The 16,158-nt window shown below is 39.6% G+C and overlaps 1 protein-coding gene across 5 annotated transcripts in view; it reads left to right on the top strand.

Moving 5' to 3' along the window:
- The window catches only part of RALYL (RALY RNA binding protein like), an 829,045-nt gene that overhangs the window by 369,776 nt on the left and 443,111 nt on the right, over positions 1-16,158 (top strand). The gene's annotated exons all lie outside the window — the stretch shown is intronic.

Below are 16,158 nucleotides of genomic sequence, written 5' to 3' on the forward strand. Positions count from 1 at the left end.
ATCCATCATCACGTTTCTCACCATTATTATATCCCAAACCCAATCGACTTTTAAATCTATACCAATAGCCATCTTATACAGGCCACCATTATCTCAGGGGGACTTCTGAAATAACCCCTTAATTGGTCTGTCTCTTTCCACTCCTGCAAGAATACCCGTTTAAAAACATAAGTGAGATTATGCCATTAATTTTCTCTTCCATCTCTAATACATTTACATTGCTCCCAGAATAAAGTTTATATTCTCTGCCATAGCTATGATGCTACCACCTCTTCAACGCCTTCTCTCTGCCTTCCTGTACCACTTCAGTGTTACTGGCTGTCTTGATAGATATACCTCAGACATTCGAAAACTGTTCCTGCCTCAGAGGCTTTGGATTTACTGTTCCCTCTGCTCAGAAGACAGGTCTTTGCTAATTATTTTTCCCTGTTTTATTGTATGCCATTCTCAAGTTCTACTTTCTCTGAAAAGGTTTTCTGACCGACTTATCTAAAATAAAATAGTCTTCTGCCCTCTTATCTGCATTGTCTATTGGATTATTAAACTTTTTATTTTTTTTCATGGCCCTCATGTATCTGGAATTACATTTTTTTGATATTTTGTGTCCATGCCGTGAGGCTTGCATGATCTCAGTACTCCTGCCTGGGACTGCAAACAGGCTAAGAAGTGAAAGCTCAGAATCCTAACCACTAGGCCAGCAGGGAACTCCCTGCAATTACAGATTTTAATTTATGATGTTAATTCTAACATGTCCACCAATGTAAAGATGAAGGTGCATTTAAAAGAAACAAGATAAAAATGCATAGACAAATCAAACTGAGTGTAAAGAATGTTGCATTAAAGTTATATAATTTAATTATCAAAAATTTGGGAGAAGGTGTGGAATTCAATATAGTGCGAGTAAAGTCTGAGGTATCAGTTTTGAGGGGATAAAAGAAGTTTTATGTAAGTGCTTGCAATAAAACCTCAGAATACCATTACCATGTAGGAATATAGTTTTATTTATATTTCTCCAATTAACTTTTTTGTATTTTAAAGAAAAATAAAGCCTTCCAAAATATAGTGGTAAGTTTTTATATTTGTCCTTTGTTTTCAGTGTTACCATTCTACTCCTTTACCTTGATATTGGAATTTTTTGACCAATTATGCCTTACCTTCTAAATTGAAATCTCTACTTCAGGGCCACATCTGAGCCAAGTATCAGAGAAATAACCATTTATTACCTGTTTCATGATTATTATAAAACTAGTACATATTTGTAGAAATGCATTTAATTACTAATTAAAAAAATAATTGCCAATATAAAGTCAGTTAAAAGCTAATCTCCCAGAGTCTCTTTTCCTACATTGGAGAGCGGGCCATTTCCCCCCTCTACCCATCTTGAGTTCTTGTGAGTGGGCTAATAATAAAATTGACACAGCTCAGATTAACAGGAGAAAAAGAAACAAATTGTAATTCAGTCACATGGAGGTCTCACAGAATTGCCTGAGAAATGACCAAAGCAGGCAGCTTATATACTTTTTAGACAGAAATAAATAAATAAAACAATAAATTTGTAAAGAATTGATGGGACAAAGAAACAGGCTTTGGGACTTAATTAGTAAGGCATTTAAACAAAGTCTGAGCTTGGGTAGTACATTAGTAAAGAAGTTGGAAGAGTTGCTTTCATACAGGTTTTTCTGCCCAAATTCCCTATCTCTGAAAATAAGGCTGTCGTTCTTCCCCCAGTTGTAGGGAGGGCACCTTTCACATGAGAGAGATTTATTTCCTGACTTTAGAGAGACAGAGAAGTGGTTCAGCGTCCCTCTTGCATCAACTGCACTTTATTTAAAAATAATCCATATGCCAATGAGGCATCCTTTGGGGCCACCTATCCTTGGTCCAAACACCCATCACCAGCCTTTATCAGAGAAAAATGCAGTGGCGAAGAGGCAATAGCCACACTAAAAATTTAGCGCCTTACTTACCCAAGGGGGAAGGATGATGATGCCAAATCACTGTGCTTTGAGAGCCACAGAATTAAACCATGCTTCTGATAAGAGGCCAATTTTCCCTTTTCAGTCATTCTGGAATCCTGTCTCAGATGTGTCCTCCATTTAATCTCAGCACATAACTTAATCAGTCCTAATCACCCTTTCTGCCTCAATCCAAGTAAAAGACTTCATTCCTTTACTATAATTGAAATCTAGTCTCTCATTCCTTGTGTCTAATCAGAATGCCTTTTCATACAAAATAGGTGTTTTATAGCTTCATAACTTTTGCTTTTCAGGACTCATGTTTCAGTATACCGACCTGGTCTTAAACCATATTGCTAGAGACTCAGGCAAAGGCTTGTCTTCCAGATGTTCCTTATAGGAAGCTGGTTCCTGAAGAAAATACTTAGCTTTCCAGGAGGTATACCTACTCCTGGCTTTATATATTTTGTTTTTGGTGACGGGGGATACTTAGGTGTAGGTAAAATCACTTGCTTCTTGAAATTTTAGACTCTCAATGAGATTGTTTATGATTTGCAGCTCCTACTAAACCTTATAAGCTCTTAATTTCAAGTGAATTGATTATGGATCAAATAATAGACCCCTGTCGCATAAAATTGATAATTAACTTCATGTACCTCAACCTACATAAATATTTTTCTTTTATTTATAATGGGAAGAAAATTAATATTAAGGCATGCACTGGGCTAGTACTTTACCTATATTATCTTATCTCAGTGCGTATTCAAGTAACTTCTAAGTAGAAACAATCTTCACATCACCGTGTGCTTAAATTTTTTATAATGCAATTTAGAAATTAAACTGCAGTAGAGTCAGAAAAAAAATTAAACATCTTAATGTGAGTTCTCATAGTTCTATGGAATTATAGGTATACTCTTAAACTGAGAATTGATTATGCATGTGATGAAACCTAGCTTTTATCAAGTGGAAAATATTAACAGCCATTTTGTGTCTGCAAGTAAGGAGACACTGAAATGTTTTAAGTTGTTGAAAATTTTTTATTGAAAGAATAATCCATTAGCAGTTTGATGGGTGAATTAATGTGATATGAAACTAGAAACAAGGACATGTGTTGGGAGACTACTGAAAGAGTCCAGGTTTCAAATATAGAAATGAAGAGGGAAAAATTAGGAAAATGATGTAGAATCAATAAGACTTAATGGCTAGTTCTCAAAAATGGGTGAGCCAGAAAGAAAGAAGAATCAAGAATGATTCCCATATTTCTGGCTGAGTTCTCTGTTGAATTGCCTTGTGGATCATGAGGATGGTGGAGAATGATTTCCAAAGGGAAGAAAGATTTTTGCGTAGGACAGTGAGTTCAGGATTGAGATTGATGTACTTCAGGATATCCAGGTATATGTATCTCGTAGAATCTTGCAAGTTCAAACTAAGAGGAGGGATTTAGACTAAAAGTAAAAAATGCATGTCATCAACACAGTGTTAACACTATGGAGATGGATAAGCTCACCCCAGTGAAGTATATAGCATGAGAAGAGTACTGGCTGAAGATGGATATGTGGAGAAATCTTTGAGTCCAAATAACTAGAAGAGTTATCACCAGCCTTCTGAAAATCTCCATCTCAACTGCTTTTGCAGCGCTCTTCTCTCCCAATTCTAAATGGCAGTTACTGTGCCCTCCCTAAGCTCCCTGTATTGGTGACTGCTTTCTTAGTGATTGATCCTATGTCAGTTCCATTTCACCATCAGTACCAATGATTCCCAAACCCCCAAGGCCATGTGTGCAAGTATTCTGATTTATTCTAATATTTAAAAATCTCATTTAGGAGAGCTTGATCCTATTATCTTCAAAGCTGGAGTTTCTTTCCATGTCATTGTCTTCTATACTCAAAGTCATTTGCTCAGATGAGTAGCAGAGAAAACTTCATCCAACTTGCCAAATTTCAATGTCTGTCTTTGATAAAACCATTGACATAACCATCTTTCAACCAAGTGCAAGTCAGTCACTGCAGGCCCAGTCAAGATGATGTTACTCACTTGACTACATTCGTATACCTGAACAGTTAAGAACCAGAACTCCATATACCTGTATTATAAAATATTCTCTATCTTTCTGGTGAAAACATCTTTTAACCATGAAATTATCATCAAATTCTCATTTGAAATTTTAAGCAAGTATATATTTTACATTCTTCTCAAATTCACATAAAATGAGAAATTATTTTTTAAATTGCTGGATTCTACCAAAAAATTATAGTGCACAGAGTACTAAGGGAGTTCAGAAATTAGAGCTCAAAATATTGGAACTCTAATTTGAATTTTGAAAGTAGGTCACAGTCTAATGTTTTGATTAAGTTTTCTCTCTTGGATTTTTTATTCATACTATGCTGACAACATTTCTAAAATTTATACCATAACTTATGAAAAGGCACCTTGAATTAGTTCCATGGTCTAGCCATTTTACCAGCATGATAATGAACCCATGGACTATTTTATGGAATACGTAGTTTGTTTGCTGAAGTTGTTTCCCTTAAAGGCTTATAGCACATAAACTAGTAATTAAGGTGATATGTTTCCCTTGTGATTAGACGCCTATATATTTGTTACTCCAGAATGATTAAACAAAAAAACAAAGAAAAATATCTATTTCCTCAAACTGCACTGAATGTCTCCATTATTTTTTAAATCTGTGATCAAGTCATGCCCCAAACCGGACTGTGAATTTGACATGTTTACTAGGGTGCCTTCTCACCTCTCCTGAGCTACTTAAAGTTTATGCCTTTGTTTTCAGTTCACAGTTCACTCATTCAAACTTGTGTGGCATGTGGCATCATGCCAGCGGTGACCACAGTCTGTGACATATTTCAGAATGATCCTCTCTTCTTTTCTCCATTGAGATCTCTTCTTATTCCCAGGGCACAGTTGACCATCTGAAAAAATTTACCTGATAAATGCCCTTTATCCTTTGCTTGGAGAAGTGATATTTGAACACATTGCTGCTGCTGCTGCTGCTAAGTTGCTTCAGTTGTGTCCGACCCTGTGCGACTTTAGACAGCAGCCCACTAGGCTCCTCTGTCCCTGGGATTCTCCAGGCAAGAACACCGGAGTGGGTTGCCATTTCCTTCTCCAATGCATGAAAGTGAAAAGTGAAAGTGAAGTTGCTCAGTCGTGCCTGACTCTTAGGACCCCATGGACTGCAGCCTACAAGGCTCCTCCGCCCATGGGATTTTCCAGGCAAGAGTACTGGAGTGGGGTGCCATTGCCTTCTCCCTATTTGAACACATTAAAGGATTTTAAATAAATAAACTGGGTGGAGAGATGGATTTTGTGTACTGCTGCCTTCCTAGTACCCATAACAGCATACCTTGTGGGTATGATAAGGAAGAAATGTGGAAAAAAATTTAATTTTCTTGGTGTATACATCTTCAGTTCTTCAACACATCTTTTGCGCTACAGTTGAAAAAGTGATGCCCTTTTTTTATCCCTGGTGTCCTGCCTTTGATATGTAATGAATGATTGCTGAACTGTGGAAAAGAACAATTAATTGCATTTCATCCACAGTACTTGGGGATTTTAGAAAATCAGAATCTAACTGTGAAGTTATTCTGAATATGTTTTGTAAAAAAAACATAATTTTTATAATGCACAGCTCTTTACAAAAATGCATTTCAATTTGGTTATTTAACATAACTTAAATAAAAAAATTTAAAAGAGAATCCTCTTCTTAGTACTTCATTGAAATTGAATTCTAGGTTTTGTTAATGTTAGAAATATTTATTATATTTTTAATCCAAATTTAGCCAGTGGAACTACTTTTTCTCAAACACATTATGTGAGAGATGAAATAAACATTTGAAATGTCTAATACTGACAATTTTTATATGAGAGGTCATACATAAAGTGTCATCTTGTACCGAAATAGCATGCAGAGGTTGGAGACTAAGTCTAGATCAGTTCCAATTTGCACTGATCACAGTTGGCTTGATTACACACAGGCTATAAATAAACATTTGTAATGTCTTTATTTTTAGATAATTTCACTCATGATGGTTGCAAGAGCACAATTTATGAACTTAGGAAGTCAGTTATTAATAGTAGGAGAAATCCAACAGTAAAAAAATCATTTATCGGTCGAAACCATTTTGCTGTAACACCTGTAAACAGGTTCCTGTTGTTGAGGTTCAAAGTCTAGCTTAAAAGAAAGAACATAAAATAGATAATTAGATTAATTTGCATTTACACTATAAATCTCCTGAAATTGCTTAAGGAATTCAAAGAAAGTGCATGAATAAGGATTGCTAATTTTAGAGTAAATCTGGTGAATAATTTTAATCCTGACCATGAGAGAAGTGATGGAAAATGAGTTGATAAGAAGAGAGATATTGGAGAACAATCCTGAATATGGACAAAGAAGTAAGGAAACAAATGCTGGTAATACACCAGTATTGCTCCAAGCTGGTAATACTCCAGGCATGTCCTATGAGTAATGGCTTTCAAAAGTGCTTTTATTCTCAGCCACTATTTTGCATTCGGAGTGATCTTTTCAAAAGACAAATTTAACCATATCACCCTTTGATAAAAAATTACCAGTGGTTCCTCATTGTGCTCAGAAAAGAGACTGAAACCCTCCCTGCGGCCTTCAACTTTCCCTGCGATTTGTTTTCTGCCCATCTGTGGACTTGCCACATTGCCCTCTCAGCCTCTCTTGGCACTGCATCGAAGTCGGCTTGTTCTTGGAACAAGTCGTCTTCTCTCCGACACCAGGACTTTTGCACATGCTGTCTGAGCTTGTGGAATATCCTTCCTTACCAAGCTCCCGCCGTCCCACCTCACTTCTCCACTTTAGCACTCCCTTAAGTTGGCTGTTTGGCCTTCAGATCTCAGGTCAAATGTTTAAAGAAATCTACTTTGATACCTCAAAACTATTGGCATCCCTTTCTAGTGCATATCTTCTTTTCAGTTCTATTTTTATACTGACTATTTTGCAATTGGTGCCTGTTCCTTCTCCCCACAGGTCCGTTCCTTGAGAACATGGACGATGCATGTTTATATGCATCTTTCTGCCACCTTGCCGTGTGCTGACACTTTCATGATAAGTGCTCCATGTGTTCTGGGCGAATGAATGAACATTTATAGGAACAGGTGGGTTTCACTGCAGGCCCTTTTGTGCCCAGTTGCTTCAGTCGTGTCCAACTCTCTGGACTCCATGGACTGCAGCCCACCAGGCTCCTCCGTCCACAGGATTCTCCAGGCTAGAGTACTGGGTGTGCCTTCCTCCAGGGGATCTTCCTGACCCAGGGATCCAACCCGCCTCTCCTGCTTCTCCTGCACTGCAGGTGGATTCTTTACCACTGAGCCATTAGAGAAGTCCCAAAGGGCCTTTTACCCCCATTGAAAAGTGTAACACAGAAAAATAAAGACAGGGAAAGAAGGAGAAAGAGAAGGAAGAGAAGGCAGAGAAAGAAAAAGGGGCGGTTGCACGTTTCCAAGGAAGGAAGTAATTATAATGGGGTTGGTGTAAAGAGAAGGCTCTGTGGCTCCCTTGAGGGGGGATTCAGTCTCTCAAAGTCAGACACCCCAGAAACAGCAATGCAATGCATGCCAAGTGGCTTCAGCCGTGTCTGACTCTTTGCGACTCTATGGACTGTAGCCTGCCAGACTCCTCTGTGCGTGGGAGTCTCCAGGCAAGGATACTGGACTCTGTTGCCACGTCCTCCTCCAGGGGATCTTTTGGACCCAGGGATCGGACCTGCGTCTTATTACGTCTCCTGCATTGGCAGGCAGGTTCTTTACCACTAACGCCACCTGGGAAGCCCAAGCTATTCAATAGTCCTGCCTTTATTTTTCTAAAAATAGCCCAGTCTTTAATAAGCATCAAATATCAACATATATATGTTTTGTCCAAATGTTGTAGTAATGATATGTGGGTTTAAGAGAGATTCCATTCATGGAATGCTTCCTTTCCAGTCCTTAAAATGGCACCCATTAGTAGCTTTTTTACTATCATTAGTGGCTAGGTATTTTCACAGTACGTCATCATTGTCAAAGCTTCGCCAGCACAGATTATCTTATTTGATTCTTCACAACAGTGCTGAGAGGGATGTAATATGAATAGGTCATGTCTAGTCTGCTGGCTAGGAACTGAAGTTCAGAGAAAGAAACTTGCCTCCTAGCACACAGATGCTGTCTGCTGCTGGATGTCAAACTCACATAATCTCATTCTAATTGTTTTCAGTATTTATTCTTTCTGCAAGAAAAGATTACTTATTTATTTCTGCTTGGCTGTGCTGGATCTTACTGCTGCGCGGGCTTCCTCTGGTTGCGGAGAATGAGAGCTGCCCTCTAGTCGGGCACGTGTGCTCCTCATTGCGGAGGCTTCCTTGGTGAGGAGCTCAGCTTCAGGAGCTGCGGTTCCCGGGCTCCAGAGCACAGGCTCAACTGCTGTTGCACCTGGGCTTAGCTGCTCCGCCACACCCGGGATCCTCCTGGACCAGGGTTCGAACCCACATCTCTTGCATAGGCAAGGAGATTCTTTACCACTGAGCCACCATAGAAACCCCACTCTTCATTCCTGCCAGCAATTTTTTTTTTCATCTGAATATATCATTAAAGCTACTGCACATTGTATCATCCAAACCAGGATGCTTCTGAGAGTGAGAAGGGATGCTATCAATGATTGTGCTGTGATCCCAGGCTTACCCTAGGCACCCTGAAGGCATGCTCTTTATTATCTATTGCACCTTTCCTGAAAGTAGATTTGTCAACTAGCTTGTTATTTCTTATAGGACAGTTGTTCAGTATTTTAGTTAAAGTATAGTAGCCTCAGTGCCAGACAATCCCTAACATTTTAATAGTTAACACAGTAGAAATTTATTCCTTTCTCACATAAAATATAATCAATGTGCTAAGGAGGAGATGGGTGAGGATGAGAGCTCTGTCCCTTTTTAATCCAGGGTCCAGGCTGTAGGCTGTTCTTACATTTTGCGGTTAGTGGATACTGTAAGGAAGATGAAACTTTTCTTTCTTCTCGTCAAAGTTCGCTAGCAGATCTAATTATTAAATTGATATAAGAGAGAGTAACTGGAGAAAAACAAATTTGCTTTGTATGTACAGGAGCTTATCAGAAATACTAAACTCAAAGAAGTGACCAAAGCAGGCAGCTTTTATAGCTTTTAGACAAAGAAACAATAAATTTGTGAACAGTTGACAAGGTAAAGTGGTTTGGCCTTGGGATAGTGAATTATTTAAGAAGTAACAAAGTTTGTTTATACAGTCTTCACAGCCTCAAAATTCCTGATCTCTGGTAGTAAGGATGTCTCTCTAACTCGTGGTGCAGAGAGAGTGAGTACCTTTTCCATGAGAGTTGTATTTATTGATTTCAGGGGGACAAAAAAGGGTCAGAGTGTCCTTCTTGCATTGGCTGTCTCTCAAGTAACTCTGGGAGAAGGCAATGGCACCCCACTCCAGTACTCTTGCCTGGAAAATCCCATGGATGGAGGAGCCTGGTAGGCTGCAGTCCATGGGGTCGCTAAAAGTCGGACACGACTAAGCGACTTCACTTTCACTTTCTTGCATTGGAGGAGGAAATGGCAACCCACTCCGGTGTTCTTGCCTGGAGAATCCCAGGGACGGCGGGGCCTGGTGGGCTGCCATCTATGGGGTCGCACAGAGTCGGACACGACTGAAGCGACTTAGCAGCAGCAGCAAGTAACTCTAATTCTAAATAATATAATAATAAATATGCCAAAGTGGAATATTTTGGCATCTCCTGATCCCCATAACTACCATGTATCCAGAAAGATGTCAAACCAGGGGACTAGTGGGAAAAGAGGGCGGCACCCTGCCAGTTTTGCATTTCAGTCCTCTGAATAGTGCTCACCTGACTGCTTCTGTTTCGTTGCCCACACCTGGATGCCAGTGGCTTCCCAGGTGGCACTAGTGGTAAAGAACCCGCCTGCCCGAGCAGGAGACACAAGAGATACAGGTTCGATCCCTGGGTCGGGGAGATCCCCTGGAGGAGGGCATGGCAACCCACTCGAGTACTCTTGCTGGAGAATCCCATGGACAAGGAGCCTGGTGGGCTACAGTCCATCGCGTCTCAAAGAGTTGGACACAACTGAAGCAACTTAGCAGGCATGCAGCTTGACGCACACGGGGCTGCCACTCCCCCCAACAACCAGTAAGTCTTTAGTGGGCAGGTACTTTGCCACATCTGGTAAAGTAACTTGAAGCAGGTATTCATTCAGAATCCATTTCCTAATCTGTAAAGTGGAAATAATAGTGTTCAGTCCAGTGTGTAATACAGAACTCATATATTTGTGAAGGGCTTAGAACCTTGCTTGCTTATGGTATAAACCATGTGATAAAAATCTGTACATGGTGATTTCAGCCTCTGAAATCATTCTAGTGCTGTGAAAAATCCTCCCTATTCTGTTTTTGTTTGTTTGAGGGTTTTTTTGTTTGTTTGTTTGTGTTTTTTTGGCTGCATCATTCTGGGCAGATTTTGAATAGATGGTATAGATGGTCCGTAAGAGTAGAGTCAGTAACTGCTGAGAATAAGAAATTAATTCAGGTGATTGCAAGTGTGATGAGAGATGACTCTATAAAAGCAGATACTGAGAATCATAATTGGAAGGATGGGTGGATATGGAGAGGTAATTCTCCATGGCTGAAGCATTATATCTGGAGTCCTAAATCAGGCAGAGGTGAATAAAGGCCTGTGGGTGAAGAATAGTCTCATAAGACTAAAGAGAGATGAGACTGATGCCAGACTGTGAAGGAGCTTGCAAGATATATTATTGAATCTAATTATATAGAAATATTTATGAGATTGTATTCACTGTAATGAAGATTGGCTTCAAAAGAATATCTTATATTTGTTAACTATCATTTAAGTTGCTGTTACATTTTAGTTATGTAATATATTACTTAATATGCATATTGATTTCCTTGTACTGTTGAAATATTCATTCACTTCTTCCTTCATTTGTGAAAGAATTATTAACGGTCTGTACCAGCCAGGACATCAGCTAGGGTGAGCTCTGCTGGAAATGAAGATTACGCTCAGATTTAGTGCCATTGTACATGCTATTTACTGAGGATTTCATTTTTATTCTTTGTTGTTATAGTTATCTGTCATTAAGTGACATGGTGTCTGCACTTTGAAATTTCTGGTGGACTGTATATGGCCATAGACATCTTTAGAGCAATATTTCCTAACCTTGGTACTGTTTAAGTTTGGGGTCTTTGTTTTGCGGGCTTGCTCTGTACACTGTAGACTGTTTAGAAGCAGCCCTGACTTCTACCTACTCGACAGTACCCACTCCTAGTGGTGATCATGAAAAAGTCCTCTGAGGGGCAAAACCACTGCTGGTTACAGTCACTGCTGCTAAGCTGCTGCTAAGTCGCTTCAGTCGTGTCCGACTCTGTGCGACCCCATAGACGGCAGCCCACCAGGCTCCCCCGTCCCTGGGATTCTCCAAGCAAGAACACTGGAGTGGGTTGCCATTTCCTTCTCCAATGCATGAAAGTGAAAGTGAAGTCGCTCAGTTGTGTCCAACTCTTAGGGACCCCATGGACTGCAGCCCACCAGGCTCCTCCGTCCCTGGGATTCTCCAGGCAAGAGTACTAGAGTGGGGTGCCATTGCCTCACTAGCACTCTTTTAAAGTAATCATAGCAAAAGAAACTCCATTCATTTAGAAAAGTTTTAATGGTTTCAAATAAGATAACCTATGTGAAAGCACATAGTGCTTGTCATTATTTTAGCAATAACATTATTTATAATATTGATACATCTTTTCTGTTTGTCCAGAAAAAGAACACTCAGTAGGTGCATTTCAGAGAAACTATTATAGGGTGTTTATGGCCATAGCTTACCACTTGTATCACCAGTTTGTTTTAATCCTTAAAAACACAAAGACCAGAAACAAATTAATCCATCTGTGCAGTTGACAGGTTCATATGTTTATTGATTTAAACAGTTTTAAAAGCTCTCTTTCTCTTCGCATCTTTAGTATAGTACCTTGCAGAGATGTGATTTCTTTCATTCAATCTTTCCATTCAAGCATTTCGGATCACCACTAGAAATTGTGACGAACAAGCCTTATAAAAGTGGGAAGTGAAAAATATTGAGTGTTGAGACTGCTCAGATGCTCAAATATATGTGATTCAATGGTAGCTCTAAAAGCTTGTTAAGCAAAGAGATTAGAAGTGCAGCATCCCTAGGTGGTGCTTTCTCTAACAAATACATCGGCTCTCCCATTGCGTCTGCCCTCCTCCATTTTGGTGAGAGTTATTCTCCTTCCTATGCCTTCAGCTACAAATCAGATGTGATGTCCGAACATACAGTGAGGACAGACAGTCAGATAACCTCAGCCAAAATGATGAGTGCTGATGATTATTTTGGACAGGCTAGACCGTTGCAGAATACCTTGAGACATACACAATCCTTGTAGGGGCTTCTAAGTCATGAAAATCTTGTAGAAAACTTCCGGAGTACTGCTGGTAATAAGGAGCCTTTTTTAGTAAGGCATCATTATATAAACCTATTGCAATTTTTACTGATAAGAAATTAGTTTTTGCCTGCCTCAGTATCTAAAGAGTGTATTATTAACAGACATTATCAACTTTATAGTTTTACAGAGTTTTTATTTCCCAAGATATAAATTATATGCTAATCTTTCAGTTAATTTGAACATTAGCTGCAATAAGAATATGAACATTGAATTATTAGTGAATCTTTGAACCTACTTACCTCTCCACCGTTCTTTCTCCCCTGATGTCCAATACATCTCTATATTTTAAGCAACCAATTTTCCAACAATTTTATATTATCCAGATATACAAAATTGTTGCCAGTTACAAAATGTTGTATTTAGATGACCATTATATATGTTTTCAAATTTTTATTCACAACGCGGTGAAGGCTCTTGAATGTTATGCACAAGTGAAATACTTATTGGGTGGTATTCAATATGTCACTTTTATTTTATCTTTTCTGTAATTGACAGAAATGTGCTACTATTTTAAAATAGTAGGCTTTAGTAAGGACATTATCAGCTCTACATTATTTGCACTCACCGAAATTCTCAAAGAAATTCAAGATTCGCTTTGTTACATTTAAAAACCTTATCTTTCCAACATCTGTCATGGATTCTAGATTGTTAGTTTAATTAACCCCATTTTACAAACAGCAAATCTTATAGCATGCTAAATGTTATAGAGAGCATCGTTTCATGAAGACAGAAGTCTTAGAATTTCTTTCTAGTATTTTTCAAGACAATTGTAGGTTATTCTTAATTCTACTATCTGAACTATACATATAACATCTGGTAATTGTTTAAGAAGTCTTCCTCCTCTTCCTCCTTCCATCTTCATCTTCATCATTCACTGTTCTCAGATAATAAGTATTAAAAACAATACTCTGTGGACTGCAGCACAAAAGACTTTTCAGGTTTTCAGTAAACAGAACTACAATATTTCATGCTCTCTAAACAAATGCTAATTAGCAAAATCCCAGAATAAATTGAATCGCAGAGTTAATGATGTCAGCCCGGGAGACACATGCCCCCACATATGGCAGAAAGCCTGGGGGCTTTTCTTTATATTTCCTTTTTGCTTTGACTGCGCTGGGTCTCCATTGCTGCACACGGCGGGCTACTCTAGTTGGCGCGCGCGGCCTTCTCATTGCGGTGGCTTCTCTTGCAAAGCATGGCTCTAGAGCACGTAGGCCTGAAGAGCCACAGCACGTGGGCTCCGTGGTGCAGCTCACGGGCTCCAGAGCGCAGGCTCAGGAGCTGTGGTGCACAGGTCTAGTTGCCCGGCAGCACGTGGAACCTTCGCGAACCAGGGATCAAACCCATGTCCCCTGCACGGGCAGGCAGACTCTTAACCACTGGATCACGTCTTTATCTTTTCCACTTCTGAAATTGTGTATTTGACTCAATCACTGAACCTAGATTAGTTAAAGCAGGGCTAGATACTGTTCCTGAGCAATTTTTCATTTAATATTCTTACTGTAAACTCCTAAGCAACAGTTGCTGCTGCTGCTAAGTCGCTTCAGCCGTGTCCGACTCTGTGCGACCCCATAGACGGCAGCCCACTAGGCTCCCCCGTTCCTGGGATTCTCCAGGCAAGAACACTGGAGTGGGTTGCCATTTCCTTCTCCAATGCAGGAAAGTGAAAAGCGAAAGTGAAGTCGCTCAGCCATGCCTGACTCTTAGCGACCCCATGGACTGCAGCCCACCAGGCTCCTCCGTCCATGGGATTTTCCAGGCAAGAGTACTGGAGTGGGGTGCCATTGCCGTCTCCAAAGCAACAGTTAGAAAGACTTTATTTGCTCTAACCTGTTCGAATTTCTTCCATAGAACAAACCTAGACACACTAATAGATAAAATAAAATACCTTGTTATCCTTTAATCTTAACAAAATGTCTGTAAGTCACTTGGGAATTGATCTCAAAGTACCGTTCTAATAAAAGCATTTATTCTTTCCCCAGGATTTGTGTAATTGTTAGAGGCTAGTCAGCCCATATGAAGCACGAAAGGAACATGGAAACAGAAACACAATGCCACACCCAAATAAAGTGAAGTAACATAAAGTAACATATAACGTGAAATAGTGCCCTCAGAAAATAAAGTAGACTGCCCTTAGAAAATATATTGTGTAGTAAACTATGTACATATAAAATAGTCTGCAAAAGAAGATGGCAAATACAAGATAAAGCTTGTCATAATGCATATCAGGTACCATAAAAAATTAAGTATTATAAGTTAATTGGGGCCACTGTGGAGTAAAATATACAGGTGTGACATATACACAATAGAAGGTAGAAACTATAATGGTAAATCATATTGTAATGCACGTTAAGTATTATGGGAATTTTTTGAAAGGATTGCAATATTTTGAGACTGTTGGAGAAGGTCTTTTGGGAAATGTAGATTTCAATTTGAATAGCTTAGAAATATCTAAAATAGGTGCTAAATATTAGAGTATCAACTCTTGAAAAAATATAGATACTGCAATTCTGAATTTAAATGAATTGAAATTAAAACACAGAAATTGAAATTAATCTTTCCATTGTTTGTGAAAGATCGTGATTAAGAGCACAGGTTCTGGATTCAGGCCTCCTAGGTTAGAATTCTAGCTTTCCACAGACCAGTTGGATAATTTGGGGCAAGTTACTAAAGGTCTTAGTGTTGGTTCCTTGTCTGTAAAATACAGATAATCTTAAGAAAGTCCACCTCACTGATTTGTTTTAAAGATTAATGCTTCCATAGGCAATGGCACCCCACTCCAGTACTCTTGCCTGGAAAATCCCATGGATGGAGGAGCCTGGTAGGCTGCAGTCCATGGGGTCGCTAAGAGTCGGACACGACTGAGCGACTTCACTTTCACTTTTCACTTTCATGCATTGGAGAAGGAAATGGCAACCCACTCCAGTGTTCTTGCCTGGAGAATCCCAGGGACGGTGGAGCCTGGTGGGCTGCCGTCTATGGGGTCGCACAGAGTTGGACACGACTGAAGCAACTTAGCAGCAGCAGCATATGTAAAATGCTTAAAATATCACCCAGGATACACAAAGTGCTATAAAAAACAAAGGAAAGTGAAAGACTAGACATATTATTAGGCTTCCCTGGTGAGACCCAGGCTCAATCTCTGGGGCCCGGAAGATCCCCTGGAGAAGGGAATGGTTGCCCAGGCCAATATTCTTGCTTGTATATTGCTCCTGCTCTTTTTGTTCTGTCCAAGAAGTGTCTGTTTACTCAACTCTCATGAATGCATTCTCCAGGTTTCCTTCCAAGGAGACTTTTAAATTTTACCATTTATATTTAGGCCTTATCACTGTACATTTGGAATTGAAATTTTTTTTTTTTTTTTATGTTGCCTGTCAGTGAACAAATTCCATGGACAGAGGAGCCTGGTGGACTGCAGTCCAAGGGGTCACAAAGAGTCAGACACGACTGAGTGACTAACACTTTCACTTTCAGACGTCTGATTAAGTCCTGTCGTTTAATGATTTTGAACCCCTCCTAACACTGAATTTAGAAGATTGGAGCCCAGGTCTTTAATTTGAGCTTTCTGGAGGCGCTGAGCCTATTCACGAATTTACATGCCTGCGTTCTTAGTCATGTATGAGCAGAGCATGGGCTATGAGTCCCCCAGAAGGACTCATGTTCATTACGGCTCCTGCTCTTTTTGTTCTGT

The sequence above is a fragment of the Bubalus bubalis genome, chromosome 15 (genome assembly GCF_019923935.1).
Source record: "Bubalus bubalis isolate 160015118507 breed Murrah chromosome 15, NDDB_SH_1, whole genome shotgun sequence".
NCBI classification, from domain to species: Eukaryota; Metazoa; Chordata; class Mammalia; order Artiodactyla; family Bovidae; genus Bubalus; species Bubalus bubalis.